General features: G+C 34.0%; 1 protein-coding gene across 2 annotated transcripts in view; it reads left to right on the forward strand.

Annotated features, from left to right (window-relative positions):
* TFPI (tissue factor pathway inhibitor) overlaps nt 1-15,766 on the forward strand; it is a 244,579-nt gene that overhangs the window by 135,714 nt on the left and 93,099 nt on the right. The window lies entirely within an intron of this gene.

Below are 15,766 nucleotides of genomic sequence, written 5' to 3' on the forward strand. Positions count from 1 at the left end.
TGCAGTTATCACTAGATAGAAAAAGACAGGCCAGCAGAAAATCTCACACTTCACTAGCAACATGCAGAGAAATATTCAATATAGTATGTTTCCTTAACAGAAAGGTTTTCCAAGACATGAAATTCAATAGGAGTGCTTTATTGTCTGTCAAGCTCACTGGCAGTATCTTAAAAAGTCAAATCTATTAAAATAGTTTTTATTTATTTTTATATCATTTGGTTCCCATTGCTTCTAAAATGTATTGTTCCTTTATGGGTATTTTTTTCCTGTACATCAGTTAGATATAATATTAGGCACAGCAATATCTAAAAAAAAAAGGGGGGGGGAGGGGGGAGGGTATTTATGGCTATATGCATTATTCTGAAAACAGGAATAAATACTTAGAAAGTCTGCACTAGGTATGAGATGCACTATCAGCACTTGCAGGAAACTAATAATAGCTGCTTTATGATAAAACCTGAGAAATGATGGGGGGGAGGGGGGAAGCCCAAGTAATTGTGTTCCAAATAATCAAGACAGATGTCAAATATGCCATTTAATCAAAACCAAAAGTCAGTGAAGAACATATATGGGTAGAACTTAAACATCATTGTCAAATATTATTCATGCTAATACTGCTCATTTATACACCAGCCATTGAGGTTAAATTATGAAAAGCTTGTATGAATCGATAAAGCTGAATTATTTTTTAGCTTAAAGTTGAGGAGATGTGTATCTTTGTCGGGCAAATTGCTTATTTCAATTTGCTTGTTTCAAGCAGCAGAAAAGAAAGGATTACGTAGAATAGAGGAAAGGCTTAAAGGCTGAAAGCCATTTATTTCCACAGAAATTACGAGTGGTTATCACACAGCAATCAAGAAAGCAAGGATAGTTTGACAATAGGAAATTAACAAAACCGGAAACAAACATACAAAAACACTGAATGTAGAACTGAAAGTGAAATATTTATATAGAGCTTAAGTGCAGATTTAACATGCAAGAACATCAGTCAAACATTCAGCAATCTAATGTGTATTTAAACAGGAAAAACCACAGACAGGATCACAATAATAAACCAACACATACTGATTCATTTTATGCTTGTAAGCACTAATTAAATTTGTGTGAACAGCCTACTTGGGTATCATTATGCCCTAAATCATGAATTTCTGTTGTTGTTAAGATAACATGATCATTTCTAGATCCAACAGAATCTAAATAAAGACTATCGTTCTTCTGTTCAGAGAAAAGTAAATCCTCAAGGAGCCTCAGAATGAAGCTCAGAACGAAGCTACCATTCTTAATTGGGTGAGTCTGAAACAGAACAGAAGTGACAGACTATCACTGAATAATTAAAGTTTTACTTAGAATTATAAGGATAAAATTAAAGAAAACAAATTACATTCCTTTGTTTGACAAGTGACTTGGGTAGGTATGCTACACAATAAGGAATAGATAAAGGAATGAGAAGAGTTGAGGTTATTTGAAATAACCACCAGATTTCAACGCAGCTCTCAGGGGACAACTGCAACCTGGTTCCTTTAGAATAGTAAAAGCTGGTTGAGCATTCAAAGAAATGTGTCAGGTTTTACATCCACCAGCTGAGAGCACCACCTTTATCCAAGGCCAGCAGGACCCTCATTTTTTTTTCTTGATAATTTTGCTCCTTAGCATAACCTAGCAAGTAAATATAATTGAACGCATGCTTGGAATGAAATATAAGCCTAAATTTTTATTGATTTTTTTTTTCTGTCCTGCATTTATTCAATGTCAATCCTAGAGAAGTTTTAGACCAGAAATGTTTAAATAAAGAGAATTTCAACTTCCGGGCAGTTTAGCAAGAAATGGTGGTATGTGTTCATGCCACTGCCCTTTTGATTAAACATGTTTTCAGAAAGATGAAAAAGCTCCCCAAGAATATCTACTAAAGAGTACTTCAGTAGAACTGTTGCCAAAAGCAGAAGCTAAAGCTATCAAGTGTGAAATGAAAATTAGGAAGTCATTGGACATCGATTTGAATTAACTCATAATGACCTGGTTTATGTTTCTGGCCTCTGGAAAGATGATTAGAACATAAAAACAACTTTCTGTGAAGGATATTGAACTATTAAAGAGCTAGTCATCAGAACATAAGCCATAAATGTCTTTGGTTAAGGTCTCTGGAAAACAATTATTCTGCTAAGATGCTGCAATAGACACTGGAATGGGATGAAAAGACCAGAAGAGTCTAAAACATAAATGACTGTATTCTAGAAGGAAGCACAGGGGCATAAATGAATCAAAAGAATTAAGTGGCTTTCAAGAATGTAGCTTAATTATAAACACAAGAGAGAAAGCAGCATGTGGTATTGTGATTTATTTGGTTTTGGCCCTTCTGCAAAACAACTGAAGGTCAAGTTGTAGGAGAAATGCAAGGAAATTCAGTGTTTTTCCACTTGAAGTGTCTTGGATGACCCATATAAACACTTCTGTTATAAAGGGAGCTTTAACAGTTTGTATCTTCTGACGATCTGTTACATGATTCTAGTTGACAGAACATTTTTTTTGGAAAATACATTGTGAGAAATGAAATGTTAAACCTGAAAATAGATCAGTTCTATGCTTCTAGAAATACCTTCAAGATTTAAAAAGAAGATTGGGATTTATTTCAATTTATGGGCTCCTTTTTTCAGTTTCATTACCCTTTCCCTTTCACTTTCCATCCCCGTTTTTAGAAAAAAAAAAAACTGAATGCAATCACAATTTAACTTTTGGGAAAGATGTCTATGTTGGATTCCTCTTTTTCCCTTGTATTGTAGGTGTAACGAGGTGTAATGGTCTTAAGAAATGGAAATGCAACAATAGAGAATTAAAATATTGAAATAAACATATAATACTAATCATTTAAATGGTTGTGAGGCTAGTTTCTTGCATGCACAATCACTTGGATTTGTAGTCTCTGATCGAGGGATAGGAGATTTGATATATATCATACATATGCCTTTTAGAATTTCATACGGCTGCTTAACTCTGGGTTATATCAGTGGGTTTTAATGTTTTGTGTTTTTTTTTTGGGGGGGGGGGGGATAAAATCTACATATTCTATGAAAAAAATCAGTAAATATTTTTAAAATAATTCCATAATATTGTGAAGAAAAAGTGTTATAGTGTCTGAGCTGTAATGTACTGTAAACACAAAAAAATAATAGCTTTTAAGAGCATGGAAAATTCTGTTCTAAAGGATTTTTGCATTTAGATATTTGGTATTGAATATGCTGTCAGTTGAGAAGGTCTTTATTTGAGAGAAGAAATGTTTGAAGCTGATAGCCAAGAACTCTCTAATTGACCTCTGCTAATTATAATATTGATTTAACATGCTCATCATTCTACTCGTGTTTTATTCATGAATTTTATGGTGGGGAAAAAAAAGTCTTCAGTGTAAATCTCTTATTGAATGACAACCACTGAAAATTTATTCTTTGTGTCTGATTATTGCAGCAGAATAAGAGGTACGGATAGTAAAAGATGCCAATTTTAGCTGTTCTAGGATATGGTCTTGCCTTTCCAACAAGGTGTAGTTGGATAGTTTGCTATTTAGGAATTTATATCATCCCAGTATTAAAAATACATGTTTCAGTCTGTGAAATCTAATAAAAACTCCTTAGTTGGCCACAGTTGGAGATTCAATTCCTGTGCAGTATATCCTGGAAGATCTTCTGAAAAAAATTGCATCTAGCCTGCAGTGTTCCCAGTCTCAGCCTCTAGTGAAAGAGGTGTAAAAATACACCATTACTGTAGTTTCATTCTATAATCTTCCATTAAATCACTCTCTCTTGTGATCATGGTGTCTCTGATTGTCTAAACAATGTTTTGGGGCTTAGTTGTTATAAAAAGTACCAGGTTTCAAGTGATGGAGAACTTTTATTAGCAGAGACGTTATGTCAAATATAATGAGGTCTGAGCACCCAATGTGCTCTTAGCACTTGTGGGCAGAATGGCAAGGAATAGGTAATTTGTAAGTGAGAAGATGGTATAAAGTAAACATTCAAAATCTGGACTTAGAATGTTTTTTATTATTTATTTATTTATTTATTTTATTTTTTTATTGAGGGGTTGTTTCTCATGGTTTTCCTCTCTAGGTTCAAATTATGACTCAAGATATCTAGGAGAGGTTGACAAATTCCTTCAACAGAAGGCAGATGTGATTTAACTGTATGGTACATCAGTTGTCTTAACTTAAACTGCTGTTGCGGGGTATATAAACTAAACCAGAATTATTTTGCATAATCGTGGTGCTCTTGTGTTTTCCATTGCATGCTTGATCTGTTGATGTAGTCAGATTGCTGAGCAAGTAAATGATGTGCAAGTAAATTTTGTCTTTTCCACCTAGATGGTGCATAAAATGTCTATAGAGACTAAGATATCAGAAACTGTTTTGGGAAAATCTGTCCTAAGATTACAATATCTTTGAAAAAAGTCACCATTTCAAAGTCCATTTCAGTTACACAAATATCACTGAAAAGCACACCCCTCTCTAAACAAAAAAAAATATATATACATATAAGCTATATACTTTATAAATATAGGTAGAAGATACATATGTGTATCAATATATAGTGATATAACTTTATATGGTAGGGCATGGGATTTTCTGTGTGCTAGTCTCAAGCTAAGATTTATTAGTAGTACTGTTGGAAAAATGAATTTTCTTAAAACAGAGAAATTTCTGAAAAAGACTATACAAAAATAAAAGATTTGAAATGAGTTCTCCCTGATGCTTAATGTGGCTTTTCAGGGCATGTCTTTTCCTTCAGATTTTTTCTCTATTTAACAACTTTTTAATTGCTTCCTGGATTACAGTAAACCTTCAAATCCCTTCTGAGTCCCTAGGAAAAATATCTCTGCTTCTTGCTCTTCTCTGAATTTCCAGAATCAGCCTTTGCTGCTCTAGGGACCTATCAAAAACTTAGAGAGATTCTGATCTTTCACAGATGAAATGTGCAACAATTTTTAAAAAGGTATTCTGTATAATCCTCCCAGTTCTTTTTGTTCATATTTTCTCTCTTGAAAGACAATATAATAAGTTCAACTGTTTCTAATTAGTTTCATTTTCAGATGTTCATTTAGTAACAGAAGATTGCAAAGTGTAAGAAATGAATGCCATCATAGACACATCTTCTATTGGTAGTTTACATCCAATTTCCCACAGTATTAATCTCTTGGTAAATGCATCCCTGCTTCCATCTGAAGTTATAAAGTTTTACTATGGCAAAAATCTAAATAGGGGACAAAACCTTAATAACATACCTTAAAGAGAATATTTTGGAAAGGCACATTCTCTAAACTGGTCTTCCATATTAGTGCAGTGACAGTGGGTGGCAGGGGAGAGGAGGGAGAGGAGACATTTTGGTTTGAGACCAGCAGAACTGACTGCTCCTAGCAGCTCATTGTAGAACATGATGGACCTAAAGAAATTCATGGAATCCTCCTGTATGTCATATGACATTTGCTTGCAAAAGCTTTTTTAGGTAACCTCCACAGATGTTTATTTTAAAAATACATGGGCAATGTTTTCTTTCATTGTAATGCTGACAGAATTGCATTTAGAACTCAGAAGCAAAAGATCAGAAACAATAGCAATGACAAGAATCTTTTTTTTGACTGACAGCCACACTAGTGTATTTTTAGAAGTTTTTTTGTTTGTTTGTTTGTTTTTACTCTGACAAATCTGGAATAAAAACTGAAGATAGTCTATGAAATGAGATCTAGGACAAAAAGAAGAAAATAGTAAAATTTAAACTTGTTACTTCTCAGAGTAAAATATTTTGTGTTTGTGTTTGTTTTATGTTTGTGTTTCAGTTAGAAAATATTCTAACTGATTTTGTCTTGGGAATCCAAGTGGTATCTAGAGTATTCAGCAACAAAGCTGTTAAAAAGGACATCAGTTCAGAATGAAAAATTAACTTCTATGCAGAAGCTAAGGCTGGTTCAATTTTAAGAAAAGCTACCTGTTAAATTGAATTAGCTGCACGTTCTTTGCAAAATAGAGGATTTCAGCCAGATAAACATTTGGCCACGGTATCAGGTGCATGATATTGCAAATAGTTATTGGCTTCTCATAGAGATGTGAGACGCGTTGGTTCAATATGAAATGACAAAGATGTCACTATGAAGATAGAGCTTTGCAGAATGGTTATGGCTCCTGATCTGTCAGTGGGACTATTCCATTATACGTCACAATATGAAGTAGACTTTCTTTATTTTACATGGAATAGACCTGTTATATCAACATCTCCATTATCTTTCAAGTGTGAGGAGATGCTCTTTGTGTTCTTTAAAGGACATCTTAGCTACACAGTTCCCATGGAAGGTTTCATGTTTTGTAAAGGGAATTTTTCTATTTAATAAAAGACAGCAATGCTTCTGAAAATTAAAGAAAAGTTTCCTTCTTCTTAGATTGGTGTAATATACTGTCTTTATCCTGAAGCAGGGAAAAAGAGGGGCCCTTCAGTCCCTAGCATCTCTTCATAATTTCTTGCCCATGTAGGTTTTGTTTTTTTTTTTTTAATAAAAGTCAGATTAAACACAGATGTAGCACAAGAACTGTAAAAATGCTTTCTTTTGGAAGAAAACATAAAGTCCCAAAGTGAAATTCTGTAAATATTGTATAATTATTATATGAACAATTTCTTACTTAGCAGGTTTTTTTTTTTTGGTTTTGTGTGTGTGTGTGCGTGTTGTTTTTTTTTTCCTGATGTCTCATGTCTAAAGGAAAGACAAGTGACAAACAGTCAAATGTAGCTCACCATTGTTAACTGAGTATTGGTTGGTTTATTCCTCTGTATTCATTCAAAAATATCTATGGGTCCAAAAAGCTTTGCAAAATTTCATCGTGAATGATGATAATTTTTGTGATGGATGATAGAGTGATATTGTTATTTTATTTTACTTTGTTTTGTTTTGTGTTGCTTTGCTTTGCTTTGCTTTGTTTCAGGGAGTGCATTTTACATCTTTCTAATTTTTCTGCTTTAAACTTATTCAATTACTCAGTCAAGAAATTTAAAGCGAGTGACTGGCAACTGCTATGAGTGACACCTAGCAAGTATTTGTAGTGGGAGCATAACATTGGTAACAACACATCTTGTGTTATAGGCAAGGAGGGTGTGGGAAGGAACCCTTCAAGGGAAATGTTGCAATCCTAAATGGAAGAAAGGATATTAGAAAAAAATACACAGCCTACAGAGAACAGTGGAATTTATATGTCCCAGAAGGCTGTATTTTGAAGGTGAGGGACCATCAGATTTAACTAATAATAATTGTCAAACGAAAAACACAATTATACTTTAGGAGGGAAATTAAAACTGATACAAATGGTCCTTTAGTCATAAAATAAAATGGGATCTTTATGCTTTGACAATGAAGATGAGGTTAGAGCTGATCAAGATATTACCCCTGAACTAAAGGAATACATTAGCTAAGTTTTCAGTAAGAGTGATAAGGTGAAGCATGAGGATGGAAACAAGATAACTGGTGGAAATGGAAATAACCATATCCAAAGAAAACGGAAATTAATTCAGTCATAATAAAGATGAAGGGGAGATAGACAATTTCCATTCCAGAATACAGAAATGACAATGAAGTTGCACTTCATCAAAAAAAAAAAAAAAACACCACCAACCAAAAAAACTCTGTCAAACGGGACATGGTTTTATATGATATGGAGGTAACAAATGTAACAAATGTACTTATTTTAAGAATCAGAACTGAGGTAGGAAACTATTAATCTGTTGTTTTGACTTAAAAACAACAAGACTCCTGGAAACAAACATTTGAATGCTTTGAGGGAAAGGGGAAAATAGGATTATTTAAGACTGATCGTTCAAGACCTTATTGTTTGTATACAGAATGGAAAAGAAATTTAAAAAGTATGAGACCCATGCTAGAAGGTTGACCTACATTTTCCATATGAGACTATGACTCTTACATCTACTATCATCAGCATGCAATTTCTTAGAAGATATTTCATGATCTAAGTAAAGCATTCTTTCATGCACACATTCTCCTTGAGGCAATTATTCCTATGTCTTTTAAACTATTTTAGACTAAAAAAGAAATAGGGAATTAATACAGGTACATTTACAACTTGTTCTTCTAGCTTGTAACTGTAAAATATAACTTAGTTTTACAATTTACTACTGTAATTGATTAATTATTAATTTATTTTTTTTCTCATTCCTAACTCATATCCTTTCCTTCCATTGAGAGAATCACAGTTCTGACAGATGTATTTTTATGGAATTGTCTGTAGATATTAATTGGTGTAATATGTATATTTCTTTGGATCTCCATGCCAATTGAGAGTAAAAGTACCGAGAACAGAAATAGTTTGCTAGGGATTTTTTAGAGCAACTATAGTATAAACCACGCAAAAGTGATTTTAACTTTTTTTTTTTTTTCCCTCAAAAAAGGCCTTTCCAATTACACAGGGAATAATTAACATACTTGTAATACTGAGCAGAGAGCAAGTCAGTCATGGTCCTTTAAAAATGAACATAGCCGAATTTACTGAAGTGAAAGTTACTCTAGCAAATACTTTTCCATTTTTTTTCCTTCATTTTTTGACTAAGTCTCACACTTTTCTGTGTAGAGAGCTTTAATTTTCTTTAGAAAGAGGAAAACAGGAATGCCCTGTTTGTGAACATATTACTGTTGTTTTTTCCCTCATAGCTTACAAATATTTTGCTGGTTTTCCTTCAGTTATACATTACACCTTTCTGTTTTATGGAGACTATTATTCATTCACTTTTTCTCAGAAATTAAGGATTATCTACTTAGAACGAAATAAAATGTTTGCTTAGCAGTTTTATCTATGCAATTCTCTGCTTACAGAGCTTCATGCTATCCAAGTTCTTTGACATATTTGGTGTCCTACTTTGACGTGTATGGTATCAAACACATGGACAGTGCTATGTCTCCCACCATATGAATACTTCCCTTAGGTTCTGCAGTGCATCTCATTCCAGAGCTATTCATTTAACCATAATATTTGCTTTAAGCTGTTGCTAAGAAGCTTAAGCATGTGCCGCTGCAGTGAAACACTTTCAGTTGACCTTAAAGTGCATCCATCTTTATAATTTGCTTTTTGAAAGATGTCATATTTTATCTCTAATTGTAAACAGTGATAATGTATTTCAAAGACAACCTGAATCTTGAAACTGTAAAACTCGTGAACATACATCTCCACTGCACCATGCAAAGCTCAGATTGTGGTGGGGACACCACCTGTCCATAGAAGATTAATGATATTGTGGTATTGCTTTAAAACTGTCAAATTACTAAAAGGTGGATTCATAAAGGCCTGTAACTGAGATATGGCAGAATTAAATATTTAATTCCAATGAATAGTGTAAACTAGCAGCAGAGCAATGCCTATTAAGTTTGACTTATTTCAGAATAGCACTGCCGTACACTTTCACTATATTCACAACACTTGTATTCATTTCAGCTTTTCTACTTTTCTACTTTTATTACCCTTCGGCACCTGCTGTTTTTCAAACAAAAATTTGTTGTGAAGCAATCCATGTCCTCCTGAGCACTGTCTTTCTCTCAATTCTTCCCCCTCCACAGTTGCACAATATTTCACTCCTCTCCGTGTTTAGATATTTTCTAAAACTGCTGAAAAGGACTGCTGGAAGTGGGGAGAAATGATTAGCACAGTCTTTCTAATGGTGATGTGACTGAGGGATATATGTGATTTCAAGATAGGGATGTGATCATACACATGTTAGGGAGAATCAAGCTGATGTGGCTACAAAAATTGCAACTGTAGCTGTTTATTTTGTGTCTTGCTGTTGTTTTCTAACATGGTGAAGATTAACTATAAAAATCCTTAAATTAAATAGAAAATCTCTGACAACATGAGTGCTGTATCATCACCTCTTGGTTCATAAAGGTAGATAAATATTCAAACATTCATTTGTGCTCCCTTTAAATTACTATGATGTGTTACTTTTTCATTAATGACAATACTGTTATTTAAATTTGAAGTCAGGTTCATGACTCCATTTCAGAGGAGGATGTTAACATTGAAAAAAAATCAATACATAATCAAGATTATACAATCCCACTATACCAATCTTCTGATGAAAATGCAATAGGAGATGGTAATTGTGTTGATTAGCAGTGTTCGCAGACCATGACTGCAGGAAGTGTGTGCAAAGGATGAAGAAACCATACACATGGCGGAGGACCAAGCAATTAAAAACTGGACGTTTGTTTTTAATTTCATCATGAAACAAAACCAAATTTACACTTCACTGATTTCTTTTTAACGGAGAGGAATCAAGTGAGAAACAGTAGTTTATCTTTTGTTTTGTAATATTTAGGTACAGAGGGACAAATAACCGAGGTGTTCACAGTATCTCTATAAAAAATCATGCTGGTAAGATATGTTTTCCCTTAGTCATTTACATATGATTAATATTTTCAGTGCCTAAAGAGCAGGGGGGCAAAATGGACCCTTCAAATATTATATAGCAAAATATATATTAACTTATAGATCATCAAGTTGAGATGGCAATAATGACTGGACAATTCTAGATATATCATAAAAATTGGAAAAAAGTTGTTTTGTATTTTCCTCATTCCATTCCTCCTTGCTACCTAAATGCCAGAATTCTGCCGGTATAAAACTGATGCTTCTTTGCCTTTTTTTTTTTCTTTTTTAATTTTTATTTTTATTTTTTTCTCAAGGAGAACTAGTTTAAAGTTTTCTTATCTTTTCACTGATGAGATTTATTGATCTGCCTCACTGGTCCTGCTTTCATATCAATTACACTGAAAACTTCGTGTGTTGAGTACCACTGAAAATCAGTCTATGAGCTACCTAGTACTGAAAGCATTAGACCTTACTCAGGAACTTTTTGTTTCAAAGGTATTCTTTGTGCTGTATGTGTAAGAAATCATATTTTGAGCCATGGAGTGGAAATGAAAAGCTGCAAAGCTCTGACCTGCTTTGATTAAAAAAAAAATTATAGAGCTGTGCTCGTTTTCTTCCTAAAGCTCTTATCAGCCCTAAAAGCTTTCAATCTACCTGAAGCTGCTAAAAAAACCTTAATATCTTTCAGGTTTTGCAATCAACCCTGAGATTTAGTGCAACTTGAAAAGTATCACATAGGGAGGATATTCTGTAATAATTCTTTAGTGATCTCCCGCTAGGTATTTGTCAGTTCTCCAAGGTATTCCCTGATGAACAACACAAACTGAGAAAATACATGCACAAAAGTAGCACAGACACTGGTTCCTGGTTACCTTACAGGGAACAAGTAGTTGTGTTTTTTGTTTAAGAAAAGTTGACAATTGGTTGGTTTTCAGAAGGTTGGCTTTGTTTGTTTGTTGGTTTGTTTCATTTCTTTGTTCTAGTTTGTCTAGGAATGTACTAGAGGTTTCATATTCATTGTGGGAAGATATCCCCCACAAAATCTCTTAGCTGTTATGCAACATTTGACAAAAAGCATAGTCAAAGGTATGCCTGAGATTCAAACTCTGTTGAACAAACCTGCCCTGTTTCTTTTGCACTGGGTTTGCACCTGACCTAGCTTCTTCTTGCTTGCTGATTTATCTGATTGCTGTGTCAGAATGTGGCCATATTGTAGTTAGACTAATCAAAACGTTTGGACCATTAGTTTTGTTTACTGCACAGCAATAGAGCCATAAAAAGAATCTTGCCCTCTGTATTGCAGAGTTCCCAGCACAGAACAAGATCTACAATTTTGTCAAAAGGTTGGTCTAACTGAAAGTGATGGACAGTACAGAGAATCTTTCCAAGGTATCTCTTTTCTGTGGCCTGAAGTGGACTGTAAGTACAGATTCAGACACTTTTATTCTTAAGAATTATTAGCTTTTTTCTTGAGTATAGCTATTTGTTTGGAATGTGACTGCACATACATTAAACCTGACACCAAATAACACGTGCCAGTTTCAGGTTCTTGCTGATTTTTAACAGCCATTAGAAACTCAGAGCTAGGGGATAGGTAGTAAATGATAGCTATTGCTATCAAATGATAGCAATTATTCCATTATGAGGCATTTCTGATTCAGTGTGATGAGAAGAACATTAAATTAAGTTCTTCTCTCATTTTCATCTTTCTGAACTGTTTGACCAACCGCAGATATATATCAGAAAATTGCACTTAGGAGATAAGGAACTAGTACAACAGAGGGACATGCCAGCAGTTTCTTAGAAAAGAAGATTGGGGCAGAGGCATTTATTATTGTAAGGTATTATTGTAAAAAAACTTAAGGATTTTTCTTAGCTGTCGAAGTTGCAAAAAAAAAGAGCTTAGATTTGAGCCCATCTAAGGTCAAAAGGTTCAATTTTGTGGGCTTTATTTTCAAATAGTCTCATTTTCCAACTTGAAGTTTGGTGAATAACGCTGTCTTTGCTCAGTTCATGCTTTTAATCTTTCTGTTAAAATGCTATGTGGAAAGGCTGTGATTTTTCTGCAAAACTGCTCGGAATAGAAACCTGATATTCCAAGTGGAAAGGAGGATATTTTTTAAGCTAATGAGTGTATTTTTTGTGAATTAGTTCAGACTGACTTTACAATATTTGGTACAGTTAACCACAGAATTTTCAAGAAGTATTTTGCACCAGTGTCACAAACTATAGTCGTACACAGGCAATTAAACTTTCCAAAACACACACAAATTCTTCCATATGCTTATGCTGTATAGCAAACATTTTTTATCTCCATTACAAATGTGTGACTTTTATGACTTCTAGGAAAGCTACTAAAACATATCTGGGAGAAAAATCTGCTCTTTAAAATGGAAGAAAAAAATGTGAAGGACTTTGAAAGCCTAAATGCAGCACTATGTCATCCAACTTGCCTGCATGTCTTATTTTGTGGGAAAAGTGAGTAAAGATAGACCAATATAAACATAAAAATTTGAGTTCTCATTTATTTCATGCAGAAAGATTGCAGAATCATTTCCAAAAGCAATGTGGGCATAATCCTGTCTATCATTTGCTGCCAGAGTGAGAGACTTCAGGGAGAAATTCACTTGCACACAAAGCAGGGCTGAATCATGTAATTTTACTATAAAAAACAGTGGGTTTAATCTTTGTATATAAATGGTTAAAGTTAAGTGGTTTTGCAGAGTTATGACCAAGATAAAATGGATCATTTTCCCAATTAACTTTAAGAGTGAACACTGAAAATAATTGTAAAAATTATGGGAGCAAAAAAATCAGTATAGTCCCCACAGGGCTGGAGTTCTAGAGCTAAGAGGGTCATGACAGCAGAGATTCTGGCATTTGAACCGGTATATGTTTTCCTTATACTGAAATAATTTTAAAACAATCTGTGCCTCCTGTATACAACTTTTTTTTTTTTTTTTTTTTTTTTTTTTTTTTTTCCCAGTTTAGGTGTTTGGAAATGAACAAAGTTTGAGATAATGCATTTTTTTATTGTAAATTGTATTATATGCTACAAATAGTATGTTTTCTGTGCATAGGTGTTTGTCTATATTATGTAGGTAAAAAATGCAAATGATTTGTATTTTGTCATTTTGTTTAGGTTTGAGTTGATGTGCAAATCTTAATCTCAGAAGGCTGTGTATTGTTCTGTGTGCTTAGGCTAGACTTGGACACAAATTCTTACTAGCTTCATGGGAAAAGTCCAACTTGAAAGTGGGAGCTGGCTCACACACCAAACCTTGATCTTCAGACAGACAGTGTGAACACAACCTTTTGTAACCTCCTGAAAAGGCTGTTTTCACAATCACAGGAAAGAATAAAGAGAGCACATTGGAGTATTTTTGTTATATTTTTCTAGTCCAACTCCCACTTTAGTAAACAGAATTATTCCCTTGTGAATTGATGGATTTTTCTTTTTCCTTTCAGATTTGTTTTCTTGTCTGAACAGTGTGTGAGTACTGTTCTCTGACTCTTGACTGAAGATATGTTTCATTTTTTTGTTTTAACTCTAATATCATTTTCAGATAAAGTGGAATGAATGCTATATCTGCCTGTGTAGCAGCAAATACATTTATGAGTATTATAGGCTGATACTTTTCCAGAAATAATATAAATCTATTGGGAAAGCAGTTGCTGTATTGATACGTGGGTGAATTTAATGTATTCATATTGTATTTTTGTTATATTCACCAATAGTCTTGTTCCCTGTTCTTCCTGTGCATTTTTCAGGAGTTTATTCCCATAGTAGAATCTTATGTGTTGTTGAAGGTGTTTTTGTGGTGGTGGTGGTTTTGTTTTGTTTTATTTTAATATGTCCTGTCTGTAGTTCACCTGGTGTAATATCTCTTTATAGCAGAAGCAATTTAAATTTTTAAAAATTTTGCAGCTCTTGTGCCAGAGAAGAATCCAATTTTCTCTGAAATGGTATAGACTATGGCAAGCTCTTCTCTGAGCCCCTAAAATGAGGCAGTTATTTAATTGGCACATACATAGAGTCTGTACCAACTATGCTCTGACATACCTGTAATTCAACGTGTAGCTGTACCTGCTGAGATCACTTACTACTCTGAGGCTTTGTGCTGCAGTATCTTTTTAATACTGTAAGTTACATTGTAGGAATTAGAAGGGAAAACATAAATCAAGTTACAGTAATAGAAAAGCTACTTCAAAAAAAAAAGGGGGGGAGGGGCTATCAGTTTATCGGTTTAGCCTCTGATTTTTTTTTATTTTTTTATTTTTTGTTAATCAGAGGAATTTATGTGCTGTGTTTGTATTTCCCCTGCTTTTAGTACACATAATGCAGTCATGATTCAGGGTATTGATTCACTAATGTTATTCAAAGTCAGATGCTTTGGAAGCATTCAAATTTCTTTTCAGTTTAGTTGTTTTGTTTGTTTAGTTTTGTGTTGCAAACAGCTGTCTGAGTTGACACAACAAAAATGTGGAGAAAAATAAAGGCAGTACATGAAAGACTTATCATTATGCTTTCAGAGTCTAACTGCCTGAAGTTGGAAACAAAAGCTATTCTCCTCTTAGAAGAAACAAAGTTAATTCACAAGGGCTATGCTGACTGTAGCTTTGCTTCTTCATGAGTTGGTTGTCATCAGTCATTTTTATTGCTAGCAATCCAAGTTGTGCATGTAGTAAATTAACCTTTTCTCAATCCTGTTTCACTAATCTTTTACCATACTATCTAAATGCATAAAATGGATATTAAGTAACACATAGTGTAATTCCCAAGCTGAATCCTTACACTTATATGAATATATCGCTAATAAAACGAACTTGGTTATGTTCTGAATAAAGATGTTGATATCTTAAATCATACTTCTGACACCATATCAGAAAATGAGTTGTTTTTAAAAAGAATTAGAAAATAAGTTTGTTTCCAATTCTCATACCATATAACAGAAAAAGACAGCTGTGGGAATAAAAATGTTGTTTTTGCAGAGTTACATTGTTTAAAGGTAAGGAATGGGGTATTGAGATATGCTTGCAGTGACAAGAAAACTTAGCAGGCGACCTTGTAAAATGCAGACAACCAGACTCCTTAGAACAATTAGGTGAAAATCACGGTGTTAAGTCAGATAAGCGAAGAAACATTACCACTTCAAACAGTAAAAAAGTCAAAAGAAATTTGAAATTTAACAGGCCGGCAACTGAAGGCCATGCATTGTCTGTGAAGCATCAGATAGATTGTGAACGTGGATTACCCACTCAGTGGGGAAACAGGGAAGGGTCCTGTCATCAAAAAGTATATAAACTGTGTTTTGGAACCAGTAGGTGCGCTCCTGCTTGTGGGACGCCCTCCATTGCAATCGCGAATAA

This window comes from Anser brachyrhynchus (genome assembly GCF_964034855.1).
Source record: "Anser brachyrhynchus genome assembly, chromosome: 7".
Classification (NCBI taxonomy): domain Eukaryota; kingdom Metazoa; phylum Chordata; class Aves; order Anseriformes; family Anatidae; genus Anser; species Anser brachyrhynchus.